We start from the raw sequence: 15079 nt of genomic DNA on the forward strand, positions 1-15079 counted from the left end.
TTAATTTGAGTGACATTTTGCAGATAATAGCCAACGTTGGCCCCCTGCCACTTTGGGGCCCTGATCCTGTGCCCAGTGGGCCTGTTCAGTAATCCACTCATTCCAGGAGTTGCTAAGCACATGATCAGTGTCATGATGACAGCTCAGTTTCAAACAGAATCTTGAAAATATTGAGCGTAATCACATCTAATCCAATTTTTGTAAAAGCACTTAGTGAGTTTTGTTGGTGCGATGTTTAATAGTTCCTGTGCGCCAGCTGTCAGTCTGCAGTTCTCTGTGAAGTTCACGCCAGTCTGAAGTAGGTCAAGCGCTGGTTTATTCTCCTTTTCAACGCAGGTGAGCCAAACCAGTCTGAGTTCCTGTTAAATGAACAATGTGTTGGCATTGGAAAGTCTGCAAAGTGGGAGATTAAATGCTGCAGACTATAGCTGAGGGCTGATTGGAGATCAGTGCGGTAGATGAGGTCACCACGCAGCAGAGTGGTGACGTTTATCATCCAAACGTGCTCAATTCTGCTTTTTAAAAGCAGATTATAACTTAAAGAAATGTCTATGAATATGTTTATGGTTGCTGTTTTGAGGACCAAACCAACCCAAAATGTTATTCCCATGAACTGGAAGTGAGATGTGACATTTAGCAGACATAATCTTGGTGTAATTACATCTGTACACCATTACCACATTTTCCTGCCAGACACGATCTTTTCCCTTTGAACTCAGGTCCATCTTGGTGCTCTGGTGTTCAGCACTGGAAATAGAGTGTGAAAAAAAAATGTATTGGAGAGCAAACTGATCACCCTCCCTGAATCCAGCCAACGAGAAACCATTAGAGCAGGAAATGACCAGAACAGCAAATGTTTGCTATTTTTATTAAAAAATCTGGAAACCAAATGAAGCTAATATTGAGCAATGAATGAACTGACTGTTTGGACTTTCGAGTTGTAAAAGATCAGGACACAGAGCTCCACATTTACTGGTTTCTATTGCAAAAGCCCTGAAAACCCATTAGATATTTATATGACGAGTCTGTCAGATGCAAAATCCCTGCGGCCATATTGTCACTTGTTTCGCCATATGTGACTGTGTTGACGACCTTTGAGGCCTAACTGGAAGTTAAAGATCATAACAGATGTGTCCTCCACTATTACAGTCACCATTATTATGCAGTTAAGTGTTCACGAACGCCCCTCTCCAAACAGTGATTATCTAATCTTGACTTCGAAACTGTCACCGACTGTGGTAGATCTGTCCAGCTTTGCATTTTTGCATATATTGAAAGAGGCGCACATGCAGCTGTAGTAAGAGCAATACTCTGAATTTAAAGAGTTCACAGGGTTGAGGTGAGGAATGAACTGAATGCGTTTATATAAACATAGCATGTCCAGCTAACTACCTGTAGTGGTGACTAAGCAGCAGCCCCAGAGGCTGAAAAAAATTAAGTCAACACGAAAGTACAAAAAACTGTGGTTCCTCTAAAGGCCGCTTGAGGCTGGCTCCAAACCAAAGTTAATCTCCATAGACACCAGCATAAACACTGATCAAATTGTCTTGATTTCTTTCAAAAACATGGGAGGGCGATGTGCAATTTAACAAGAAATGGCATACAAAATAACAAGAAATTAGTACAATGTTACAAGAAAATTACCTGAAAATAAGCAGAAATAAATAAATAATTAAGAAAAACAAAGAAAAAGGAAAGAAAAAAGGAAAAAATAAAGAAAGATAAAGTGCTAAAAAATGAATAAATATAGGGCTATTTTTTCTGTAAAATAATTTTAAATATAATTTAGAGAATTATGAATATAGCTTTCTGACACTGAGGGTAGTTCTCATCACCCCGAGTGATCCATTTTATGATAAGTTCGGTTTAAATACGTTATTTAATTATACAAAAAGGGGATTTTCCGCCATGACTGACAGCTGTGACAGCCAGTCGGTGCACTCATACTGACAGATGTTTTGGCGGGAAGTCCCCCACCACCGATATCCCTAATGCACAGACTCTGGCTCTCAATGACAAAAACTGTGCAAGATGGCAGCACATGTATCCCGGATATTTTAGCTTCACTTAAGCATAGCAGGGGTACCTGATGACACCTGATGTGTAGCCTACTGTACCTTTTCATGAGGACTTATTTACGGATCAACCTATTGTGCTTCGGGACGGTTCACAGTGTTCACACTAATCAAACATAACTGGACTTTGGGTTCATGTGTACTCGGATTCAGGCTCAGGTCACTGATGTGAAAGCCCCCTATGATCTGTCTGACCAGGAATTTCCAGTCCTTTGTAATCACGAGAAAATTTACGAGCCTCGGCCGCAGCATTGCAATGTATTTCTCAACTATGGCTGCCTTTACCCTCGACCTCTCCTCCCCACAGGCTTCTGAAATGCTTGAACCCGTGAATCATGGATCCCAATGGAGAGAAGGAGAGAAGAAAAGGAGCAGAGAGGTGAAAGCAGCAATGAAAGACAAGAAACTACATGGAGGGTTGATCCAAAGGGTGTGAAGCTGAAGATCTGGAAGTTTCATGGATGTTAGTACACTCAGATGGCTATTTGCATATTGGCTGCACTCTGTATTCTGTCTCTAAACAACCCACATGAGATCTGCAATATCGCAATTTCACATCATGTTTTTGCCGGAATTAGTCTGGGTGGGTCCCCATTTATAAATCATTACACAGTGATATTTTCAGGCTTCACAGGTTGGGAGGTGCAGCATGTCCTGAAGTGGTGATTGTGTTGAATTATTGGAAGTCTCACTGGCAAATTTTGTTTGTGGCGTGGAGCAAAATGCAGAAGACTGCAGGCAACAGGAACTCAAGTAGTCATGCTTTATTTAAGGTTGGAGCTGGGAAAACTCAAACTGATGATTACATAACCAAACCAAGAAGCCAACAAAGACTGAAAAGAAAATCAAGACATAAATCCAAAGTAGTGTGATGAAGGGATGAGGTGCAGGTGGAGAAAAAGGGAAGAGAAGCCCAGGAGAGGGGAATGAGGTGATAAGGCAGAGGAAAGGACAGACGAGGCTGATGCAGGGCAGGTGTGTGGCTGGATAAACGAGGGAAAGGCAGCACAGGAACGCAGGAGGGGGAGAACACAGTGAAAAGAAAACCCAAGTACTAAGAAAACACAGTTTCCTTAATAATAAACCAACCGAGAGAAAACAAAGACAGACTAACTAATAAAGCCACCTTAAATGAGTATTTTGCAGATACTCAGTCCAGTCTTCCCAAAAAGTCTACAAGTCAAAAATCAGATATATTCCCCCTCAAATGAGCATCGTTTTATACACACGATGCAAAGACAGTAAAATGTAGAGGCTAACTTTACCTCTGTCAAAACTCCTACTGGAGATCACATCATCACTAGGATTTCCATTACAAATTTTCACAAAAATTAAGTGATTTTTTTCGAAATGTCGGTAAAACACAATTGCGAGATGACTGCGTTTCCATTAAGTGAGGAAACATGGCGATCGATGTTCAAAACATCAGCAGGTTTATTTATATTGCAGCCACCGCACTAACCGTCATTATTTCCAATTGAAGGCAACATACAAGCCTTAATAGAAAGGCAAGCCCCTTATACGTGGGAGCGGCCACATCTGAGGGATTTCTAGGAAGTGATTGTCCACGATTTCACTGAGAAATTGTGGATTCAAAACTTTCGGATGATCCGCTAAACTTTTGAAGAGTTATGCAACGCTTTAACGCCTCTTGTAGCACCTGCTGCATCATGAGGAAGCCACTTCCCACCGACACTCTTTGTTGTACATCATGTGACCTATAAAAGCAAACAAAAAGTGTTTCCATTACAGCTCTGAATTTTTTCGAATTACCTAAAATACCACCTCATGTTGGCGTAAAAACTATTTTGCGATAAATGTAAATGATAAATGATAGTTTTTTTTCTAAATTGCTGAGTTTCCATTAGGTTTGGGGGTAAATGGAAACCCATCTACAAATACACAATAACCACAAGTCTGCACCTCAGAGTGTTTAAAAAAAATCTCTGTTTTAATGACCAAGCAGAGCTGACAAGCACTGTTTGAGTCTGGACATGAGACCAAAATGTAGTGGAAGATGCATGTTTTCAAAAACCTCTGTAGGCCGATACGTGTAAAGCTTTACAGCTCAAAAATGGGAATGGGGTGCTTGCACTTTCACCTCGAGGATATGACATAAAAAATGTTTTGACTGACATCCGTGTGTTGTGATCGAAGAGGACACTGGTGTCATCCAGTCATGGAAGGAGTGGCTGGAGTCTGCTGGCTGACTTTCATGAGCGTCTATAAACAGCTCATGAGAGATTTGAAGGGTAGCAGCTAAAGATGCGTCACATGGGGACACAGACGGAGGAGTGTGTGTGACAGCGGTGACACTGATGGAAAATTAGACTGATTTGCCACCTTGTTTGTTTTGTCAGGTCAGGTCTCTCCTTCCTTTCACACAAGTCCAGCCTTGAATCCAGTCCGATTGATCCGTTTCTCGCCAGTCGTAAATTAACTCCACCAGCAGGTCTGCCAATACGGATCTGACGTCACGGAGTAAACAAGATTAATCATGAATAGGTCATTAGTGTCTTTCTGCGACCTCAGGGGGCTTAAAAGAAAACGATTTATCGTGGAGTTGGTGGCAGTGAGCTATCTATGGTATGAATTAGCGAGTCTCTGTATGTTGGTTTCTACTTACATGTGGATTACATGGTTTGTTTGCTCCTGTAAAGGTCAGCATGGGAAAAGAGCTATTAATGGAATAATGCTTAAAATTTGAAGCCTATCTTAAGCTTTAATCTCAGGGTGTTTTCCACTAACATGATTTTTAAGGATCTCCCTCTGAAGGTCAGTGTCCACAGAGAGCAGGAGTGAAACGCAGTGAGACGGATCGAAGAGGAGACTGAGCAATACGTTATGAAACAACATGAGTCAACCGCTGTTCTGAGGCCAAACTTCTTCCCTCAGCGGGACGGAGACAAGGCGCGCAGCCACATTAGTCTGCGCTCGCTGCTGAACGAGGCATCAGTGTAAACACTACAGAAACAAAATTCATACAGCGAGCTTTTAGAGATTTTGGTCGCCCCCCAATATTTTTTTGTTCCATATTTGGAGCTTCTGCTGCCCTGCTGAGCATCACAGCACCATGGAGGCGTCATGTGTTTATGTGACACGATGAGAAGTCACTGAAAGTTATGTGCAAAGTCCAAATGTATACTTTCGCCGCTCTGTGCAGCAAATGATGTGAGATATGTCACACAAGACTGTTATTATTCGGGAAAGTACGCCAATGCATGAGTTTTGCATAAGACGGCTGTTATCTGATGTACTATAAACAGTGCTGAATGTATTTTTAGTGTACGGAAGATGGGATAACTGTGACATTGTGATGATGGTATTTTGAGTTTGTTATATTTGAATTGTAAATAGATTAGGAGTTGTGTCATTGAATATTTATGAGAAACATTCAGCACCAATTAAATTTCAGGCTTGGTCTTAGCCTCAAAATACCATGCACGTGTTGTTCACTGTCTAATATCGTCCGAGTCTTGACTTTCTTGACTAGTTGTGTCCCTCTGCTGACTCTCTGATGAACCATACTGAAGTGTCAATGAGTGAAATAGGCTAAACTATAATGGATTAAATAGTCAAAAACACCCAGCTGTACTGTATTACTTGACAGTGGTTTTATCAGCGTGTAGAGTTATGAGGCGTAAAAGACGCAACAGGCTGAGACTTCGCAGTGCCTAACACAGTCCTGTGGATTTTAATCTACAAAGTATAAATAGCAGGACATCACACTGTATGTCAAAACCAGATATAAATACTCATGAGCAGGCTCGGCCAGGATAGAAAAACACCTAGAGAAACAGATCTGCAGCTTTTCCAGTGTGTAAGATTTAGGGGATGTGATCAACATGAATTAAATATAAAATTCACAATTAAGTTTTTGTCAGTGTATAATCCCCTGAGACTAAGAATCATTGTGTTTTTGTTAGGTTACAATGACCTTTTTATATCCTCGATCATGTTGCACCACCATGTTTACACAATGGCCCAGAACAGAAAAATAAAACACAGGACCTTTCGAGTTTTACATCAAAGTGAAGGCCACCATAGATTGCATTAACTTCATGCTTGATAAGGGAGGAGTTTTAGTGGTTAGAGACCACTAAATCCTGCATGCTGGTCCTCTATGAATTGCTGTCATAATGTTTGTGACAATAATTATCTCAAGTGTTACATGTTTGACTTTCTGTCACAAAAACCAAATACATGAGGAGGGCAGGGCAATAACGAGGTGACAGCAGGTTGATGAGGAGCAGGTGAGACTAATCAGGGTGGAGCAAGGCAAGAAAACACACAAAGGCAGGCAGTAAACCAGACACAAAGGAGGAGCAAACCTATAAAATAAAACAGGAAACAGACTAAACATGAATGACATAAAATACGGAAAAACACCAACAGAAAACCCTAAAACAAAGTCCTTAAGATAACCGTCTGCAAACAAAAATTTGACCGTGACAGAATGAGGGAAATGTAGCTGTACATGAGCTGTACATTTCTGCAAACTAAGGATGTGTTACATTTCTAAATTTTATACATTACTCCTAAAGTAATGTAGTATTTTCATCCAGGTTTCAATTTGTCAACCACGGTGCTGTTGAAACGTAAATTTTCCACATATTTCCTTCATAATAACGTACAAATGTAACATATTTGTGGTTTGCAGAAATGTACAAGCCAACATTTTTTGGGGGGGTTTAGGTTGCTTCAATACTTCTATTCTTATTGGGTTTTTAAGGTCACGCTACGGCTTTGGCTAAGTAGTCAAGTGAGCTCCAGTTTTGGGAGTGAAATATCCATTTATCACAGCTTACACCTGATAGCTCACTGTTCCCACATTCCAGTAGCCACACTGGTTTGGAGCGTGCTTTTTTTGGCCGAGGTGCTCCTCTGTAATGAGCAGAGCTGCAGTGTCTGCCTCCGTCCTGTCAGAGTATCTCACCAAGTTAAAAATGGTTCATGTAAGGTTATACAGTGTCGGGAGGGGAGGACGGCCTCGTCATTGAAGTATTAGCAGTCGATAGAAATTCATAGACTTTGATGATCTGCTTTGAATTTCGAACCTCTCAGCTCATTCATCTGAAATGTGGTATTCTCTGCGAGCCCATTCACGCTGTATGTGGTCAGAGTGGAGGGGTGCTGTTAGAGGAGGAAAACCATGAATAAATAAGGAGAGCTGGACAGAGCGACTGGAAAATGTCAGGGATTACACCGAAGATATTTATTGTGTCAAAGCTACTGGGACGTGTTGTCAGAGAGGCACAAAGTTCTGGCAACAGATCTGTTAATATGGTCAACTCGGACACGCAGAGCAGTTATTAACAAGAGTGACAACTGAGGGGTTTACTTCATCCACAAGGCAAGTGGACCAGAGTCTCTGTATTTTCTTAAATATACAAAAATGGCATGAAGGCAAAAAGCAGCAACTCCGCAGAATTACCTGAAACCACACATGTATTAAAGTGTTGCTGCCGTCCTATTAGTGCAGGTATCACTTTAAACATTTCGACACCGGCAGAAATAAAAAGCTAACATAAGTAAATAAACAAACCACACTACAGTCGCATGATTTAACGTTGCCACCACCACGAGGCTGATGAAGTTCTGTTTTCTTATTTAGCCACTTGTTAGCAACTTTTTTTAAACCACATAAAAGCTTCAAAATTCACAAATGGGGTATATACTGACATATTTTATGTCCTAGAACAAAACGTGAAGTCTCTTCGGTTTGTTTTAACCACAGACTTAACGACAGGCATCTAAAGAAAATCTCATTCAAAAAACAAAAAAAATCCTAATCTCAAAAAAATTTGAGATTAGGAAAGCAGAAAATGGGTTTTAGGCCTCATTCCTGCAGCACTCTGTTTACTGAGCCTTCACTCTGTTAAACAGCCTCATTCTGCATTAAAAAAGCACACGAAAAGCCAAAGAGCTAACAGAACAATGGCCACATGCCTGAAAGAAGAAAACACAGAATTTGTAAAACAAAACAACTACAAAAAGATGAATCAGATGAATAATTCACATGGTAATAATCTACTCAAAATTCATCCAAATCTCTCCCTTTAAAACAAACTTCCTGTAGTTATTGCATTCACTACTTGAATTAATTGTACAGTTTATTACTTCTGTACTGTTACTGTTATGCATTGAATATATTATAAAATATCCATAAATTATGTCAGTTAGCCAGTGGTCATCAGTTTACTCAATTATGGAAAAGTGTTTTTTTGGCCAAGCACCTATTTCCTTAGAGAGGCAATTTGGAGCTCTGCCACTTCACGTTTCTCGATATTTCATGAATATGGATGTAAATCAAATCTGTCCGTGTGTGTCAGCGCTGTGACGGACTGGCAGTCTGCCCCGGCTCTGGCTCTGTCTTGGGCCTTTAATTTAATACCTCAGAAAGTTTTCTTGCCTTTACACAGCTAAAGTGTCAACAACAACTCTGGCCAGTTTTGTCAGGGAGAAAACATACAACTGGCCAAATAACACCACTGGCACCTTCATGTGCTGGTACAAAAGTTTGTGTCCTTAACTCAAAGCAGAAAAACAACCGCAGGCTATTTAGGCATGGCAGCAAATTTCAAAGAATTCAGTTTTTTGTATCTTGTTGCTAGTTCTCCTTTCTTGTGTGTGAAATAAGGCAACCAAAGCTTCCTCATGTGCTCTTGAGAAATACAACAACTGCAGTTGCTTACATGGTTTCCTCTTCGATGGAAATGGGTAGTGTGATGGATTTCGTTTGTTAGATTCCTCTCTGCACTTAACAGCTATTGGACTGCAGTCAAGATGAATCAAACGCAGTTGTGGAGAGAAAAAAAAGCTTCATCTGCACTTTTGAGCCAATTCATCTGTGGAACCGATAACCACTCTCTGAAAGAAATATGCATTGATTAAAATGGCCCGGTGATGAAAATGGCCTACTATGGCAACGCTAAATACTTGTATAAATAGCATGTGGTGTTGTCAGGAGTATTATGTGACAAGATAATGAAAATTATAGCCCCGTCGTCCTCCTTCTCTTCTTACCTCGTCCACCTATATTCTCACAGAGGGAATTCTGACAAGATTCGAGTTACAGTAAAATATTTGCTCCCACAGAGAGAGTAGACAATCAATACCATCTATTTAAGTCACTCTCTGCCTTCATTTAGCCTCATTTATTTGTGCTTATTTCCCTAAATATTGATGAAAACGGGGATGGTGAATCATTAAGATCTGCAGCTGTGATAGCGCTCTGTGTTTTGACGGTTTTGACACACAACATACCTTGCTAAAAAATCCCAAGTGTCATTACTGTATTTTGTCCTGCTTCAGATACGTCCTCAGACGAATATTGTTTAAAAAAAACATTGCTTTTCATCTCCAGTTGGATTTGCTCTCATCTGGCATTCACGAGTGTGATTCATTCTTCAGAGGAAATTAAGGGAGCGTAACACTTCCAGTGTGCTTCCCTGCTGAGTTGGGGTTTTTTTTTCACTCCATTGCCATTGAGGACACTGAATTCTTTATATTTGGGCTGATCCCTGAAGTTCAGAGTTCAAAGATGTGATGGGATTTACTGAAATGTTTCAGGACTGATTTTCAGTAAAACTGTGAGGGGAAACTCGTAAGCCTTAATCTTATTACAGAGGAAATTCTCCTTTCAAGTGACAAAAACTAGTATTTTTACACTAACAATAGATCACACGTGGAAGTGAAAGAAGTTGCATCTTTTTTAGCAACAATTCTAAAATCTAGTGAACATGTTGAAGCATTTAGCAGTTAGAGAATCAATATTTCCCTTTAGGAGTTGGTGGAGACCAAAATCAGAGCCGAAGGAAAGTGAATAATCGTTTCTTAAGATAACAAGCATAACTCAAACTGAATCCTAATATTGCTCCATTTCATGTCTGGATATGTAAATAATGATAGGGGTGCGTGGCTCAATATCACTATTTTATGTCCAAAGCCAGTCTGTTCTCATTCCCAGTTTGTCAAATGTTGTCATTTTATCACGGCCCTCAGCATGTGATGTCTGTGTCAAAAGCATAGTTAAGCATCTTTATGAAACGCTCAGGGCTTTCAACTAACCCCAATGTAAACTCATCCATGACAATCTTTCACGCTGAGAGCAACTGACGCCAACAGTGAGAAAGTCCACTTAAACCGGCAGAGAGGGGAGGTGGACGAGTCAAACAAAACCAGCCTTTCATTCACAGTCCCTTAAGGAACCAAAAGCCGATGTTAGCTATGTATGGTTGTCGCGCACTGACATACATGACATATTTACATCACGTTATGTTGCATAACAAAAATACTTATTTAATCCAAAATGTGCTCCTTTTCTAAACCTAACCAAGTAGTTTTGTAACCTAAACTTGATTGTGACAGTTTCACAACATTAGCCACATGTTACTATGTGTACTGTATCTGCAGATACAGATACAATTCGGATAGTGTCTCTTTCCCTCTCTTAAACAGCTAAGCTGTTACTAATATATTTGTACGCATGCACTTTGCCTGCACGCAGCACTCAACATGGAGCTGGCTGAGCTGGCGGCTGGCAACAAGCAATGGTACTAACAGCGTGAACAGTGTTAACAGTGGCAACAGTGCTGGCAGAGTTAAGAGCTAACAGTGTAAATCTGGGGACAACCTGGGGGTGGCCGTTTTGCTGCCATGATGACGTTGCCTGTTGGGACCATAGAAAGTACATGAGAGCTCCCCAAAAAGTAACTTTTCAGTCTTGATCGCCCCCTGGTGTCTCTCTGCAGTATAAGTCATAAAAGCCCGTCTCTCCATGTTAGTAAATGGGACTTAGGGCAAACTAAAAACTCAAAGTACACACCAAACACATTTTTCCCAAAGATGGTTTCTGACACTGAAGGTAGTTCTCATCACCCTGATGTTTGTTCAAGTGTTTTTCTGATCATTTCGGTTTAAAATAATTATTAAACTATACAAAAAGGGGATTTTCCACAATGACTGATAGCTGTGACAGCCAACCCATGCACTCACACTCAATGGAGCTGCTCACCATTGGTCGGACGGGTGTTTTGGCGGGAACTCCCCCAATGTGAAAATCGTGTGCAGACTCCGGCTCCGAATGACTCTACCGCAACATGGTTGTATCTCAGATATTTTAACCTTACTTAAACATAGCGAGCGTATGTGGGGGCATGTTGTTCATCTTTATATACAGTCTATGGCTGCAAAATGAGCACAGTACATAGTGCCGGCTATCGGCTAGCAAGTGGGATACGCACACAAGGACTCGCATAACATGTGAAAACCGTCTACCACACAAAGAGCAGAGAAACTCTGGTTGCAATTAACAAAGGTAGTGGGACTTCATTTTCTGCTCAGGACGCCAATAAGCTTCTCCGCTGTATCTTTACATGCCACATTGCTGTTTGCTGTTATATTAATGCTGAGTGTTGCTTACAGAACCCTAATTTCTAATCAATACTAACAAATTAGTGTGTGATGAATAACTGTCTGTCTAAATTAAATCATCAAGTGAAACAACATCATTAAAAAATAGATTGATGGAACTCTGGATAACCAAAGATGATGTTGTTTGATTGATTTGTTTTTATTTGATTTGAGATGATGTTTTTGTCTTGTCTTTGCTCTCTGGGGTCCCGTATATGTTGTCACAACACTGTTCCCTTCATGTCTTACTAATAAGTTATGGGCATATCTTTGTGTGTGTGTGTGTGTGTGTGTGTGTGTGTGTGTGTGTGTGTTCATTTAAAAAAAACACACTGACTGTGATCTTTGATGATGTCACCATTGATGCTGATGTTTGTTTAGCCAGATGCGGGCCTTCATCAACGCATGTTGGTCGTTTACTCTTTGTCTAACTTGCAGACACACATCCACACAAATATAAGAAGTCACTACTAAAGACATGTTGTCCATATGTGAGCTTCACTGTTTGTAATGGGGCGAACTGAGGGCTCAAAGCTGCTGCTGGTTATCATGACGCAGCGTGATGATGGCGGGCTGTTCTGAATCTCTACAGCGGTCATATTTTCATGGTCAAATCCGTCTGGAGGAGGACTAATTATCTGAAATACTGAAACAATCTTTGTCAAACATAATTCTCTTGAAAAATTAAAAGCAAGGCTGAAATAAATAACATCTGTATCTAATTTGTGACTTTGAAATATGAATAATCCATCTGATGAAAAACAGATTGAAACAAAATTAAAATATTGTTTCCTGTCCTAAACTGAATTGTAGATTTATCAGTGAGGTCTCTATTATGCTTGCAGATGCAATATTTCCAAATACACTTAATGTTCATGTTAAGAGGGTCAGAAGTAGAGTTGCAACCCGTCTGTCACACATCTGTCCGATCAGTTGTCTTGTTTTGTTCTCCGGCCTTGCACAACTTCAGCTTGTTAACTTCTCGTCTTGCTGAGTTGTGATACACAAATATAAGTTGGCGCTAAGTCATGCATTTGTTGCAATACAATAAACTGGAGCGATTAGTTTGTTAAATAGATTTCAGATGCTGTTTGACTGATGCAGGATCTGTGATGACCTCAACACAGCAGTTATGCAAGGTCATCTGAGCAGTCTCAAGAACAGCAGCACGGCCCCCTGAGAAAAGTTTGTGTCTGCTGTCTAGTGTCAAATGGGTCCGACTGCTGCAAAACTGGCAACCTGAGCAGCTGAGTGAAATTGGTGACATCATTATAACCTCAGTGCCTGACAGCGCAGTAAAATGCTGACTCACACTGTGTGATTGGAGGGACTGATGGCTTTACTCCTTGTGCAGAAATACAAGACAGAAGTTGCATTAATAAAGCAAGATTGCAGTTAGGGCTGCAAACACTGTATTACATACATCTTTGCTGCAAAAGCCTTTGTGTATCAACTATTTTAGTGTAAATCTTTGGACAATAATGCAGCAAATGTGCAGTACCAAAAGCAGCTATTTAAAAAAGTAAAAAGTCAAAATAAACAACTAAAACCGATTACAAAACAGAAAGAGGAAAGTACAAATGCACAACTAGAGTTGCAGTCTTGGGGAATCTGTCCTCTCTGAGGGATGATTGCGAAGCCACAAGTTGTGTGATAAAACTCCATCCTCTGCCAAGGCCCTAAAACATGTTATAAATCAAACTGGAGATGCTGGAGGATTTTACTTCCAGATACTGAGTCATAGACAAACATTATTCCCTCTTGATCTGCTGCTTTATTCCTGCCCAAATAACAAAACAACAGTTATGAACTTGTACTTTTACCTCCCCTTTAAAGAAAGTAACTAAAAAAATATGCTAAATATGTTCACTTAAATTGGTTGGTTGAGCATTATTGGTTGTTTCTACATATTGCTATTAGTATTGCTGTAATTCATCACTACACTGCAGTCATCTGTCACTGCCTTTCAATCGAACCAAAACAAAGTGAGCCGTGATCAAAGCGCAGGATTAAACACGTTTTAAATGGTGGCGTGATGGACTATAATGTTCCTGACAGCTGTATGCCATAATTACTACTGAGGCACTGTCATGTATGATACGCTGCTCTGCTGGCTATCCACAGTAACTTATGATCAAGTACAGTTTTATATAATAGTGGGAATCACATTTGATTGGATTAATGTATGCAGTGGCCGGCTTTGAAATGTGTCATCAAAAAATTACTAACATTTTACAGGGAGGGAAAAAAATGGACTTTTGTTTGAAAGTTGTCAAAATGATTTGACAAGCTTTACCAGCTTTAGATGGTTATGCTGGTTGACCAGCTTGTTTGACCAGCTAAAGGTCTGTTTTTTGCTTAATTTTTTGATGGTTTAGTCATACCAGCTTGTGATGGTCACTCTTGCTGGTTTATCCATTGAAGCGCCTGTAAAACTGATGCCATATCAATGTCCTTGAGTATGGAGAAATAACAGTGTCATGAGGGGGAAGTATGAAAAGCAAAGGACATAAATCAGTTAAGTCAGTTAAAGTCAGTTAAGTAAAGATAAATGTGCACAGCCAGAAGTGCTGGTCACACCACCAGCTGGTGGCCTACCCAGCTAAACCATCAAAGACCAGCCACATCTGGGTTAGGACCACCTAAGACCATCTTCAACCAGCTAAAACCAACTAAAACCAGCTACCAGTACAAGCTGGTTAGCTGGTTTCTCATGTGTGTCTTTAATGTTTCATGTTTAACTCTTTGGGCAAACTGTACACTAAAATAAAAATAATTATCAAATTAAGAATATCGGGGTTTCTAACTAACCTCCAGTGGATGCCATTAATTGATTTTTAGGTCACTTGAGGACACACAGAACCCAGTCTGACGTCACCGTGTGAAGTTTACGTCAGCTCCATGTTATGTTCAAACTCCTTGAAGCTCTGATTTGTGTTTAAAATAAATGTTTGTTTTTCAGCCTACCTGATTAGTAGATGACGTACAGATCTTTTTTTACTTGCCACAGCGGAAAATGCACAGCTGAAACCAATAACATTAATGAGGGCTCTGCTCTGCTGGAGCATGAAATGCAAACACACCTGTGCTGGACGAATCTGAATGACTGCTGTGCCATTCAGCTTCAGTTTTAATCCACATTATAGCTCCTTGTCCTTTTTTCCAGTCATCCATGATATATGTATGCAACCAACGCATGTTGAATTCTGCACTTTGCACATAGACAAGGCACCTTGTACCATGCACTTTATACCATGCAGTGTACATTGCTGCTGTTACTGCATGTTTGTCCTCTGTATGAATTGTTTTGCTTTATTTTGTGTCTTTCTTTATTTTCTTTTTATTGTCTGTTACCTGCAAAGGGACTACGGGTGTAAATTTGCAGTCCTGCTAACATCGGCATATTTACATTTGTATTTTATAGATGTTCTTTGATATGCTATTTCCCTTTTTAAAAATAAATAAATTAGTAAATATTTTTTCCCCATTTCTGGAACATTTTATGGTGAAAATTGGGAGATTTATTATAAAGAATTTTATTTCACTCTGCTAAAAAACAATAAAACTAAAATCACATTATATTATGCAAA

This window comes from Plectropomus leopardus, chromosome 4, assembly GCF_008729295.1.
Source record: "Plectropomus leopardus isolate mb chromosome 4, YSFRI_Pleo_2.0, whole genome shotgun sequence".
In the NCBI taxonomy this organism is placed as follows: domain Eukaryota; kingdom Metazoa; phylum Chordata; class Actinopteri; order Perciformes; family Serranidae; genus Plectropomus; species Plectropomus leopardus.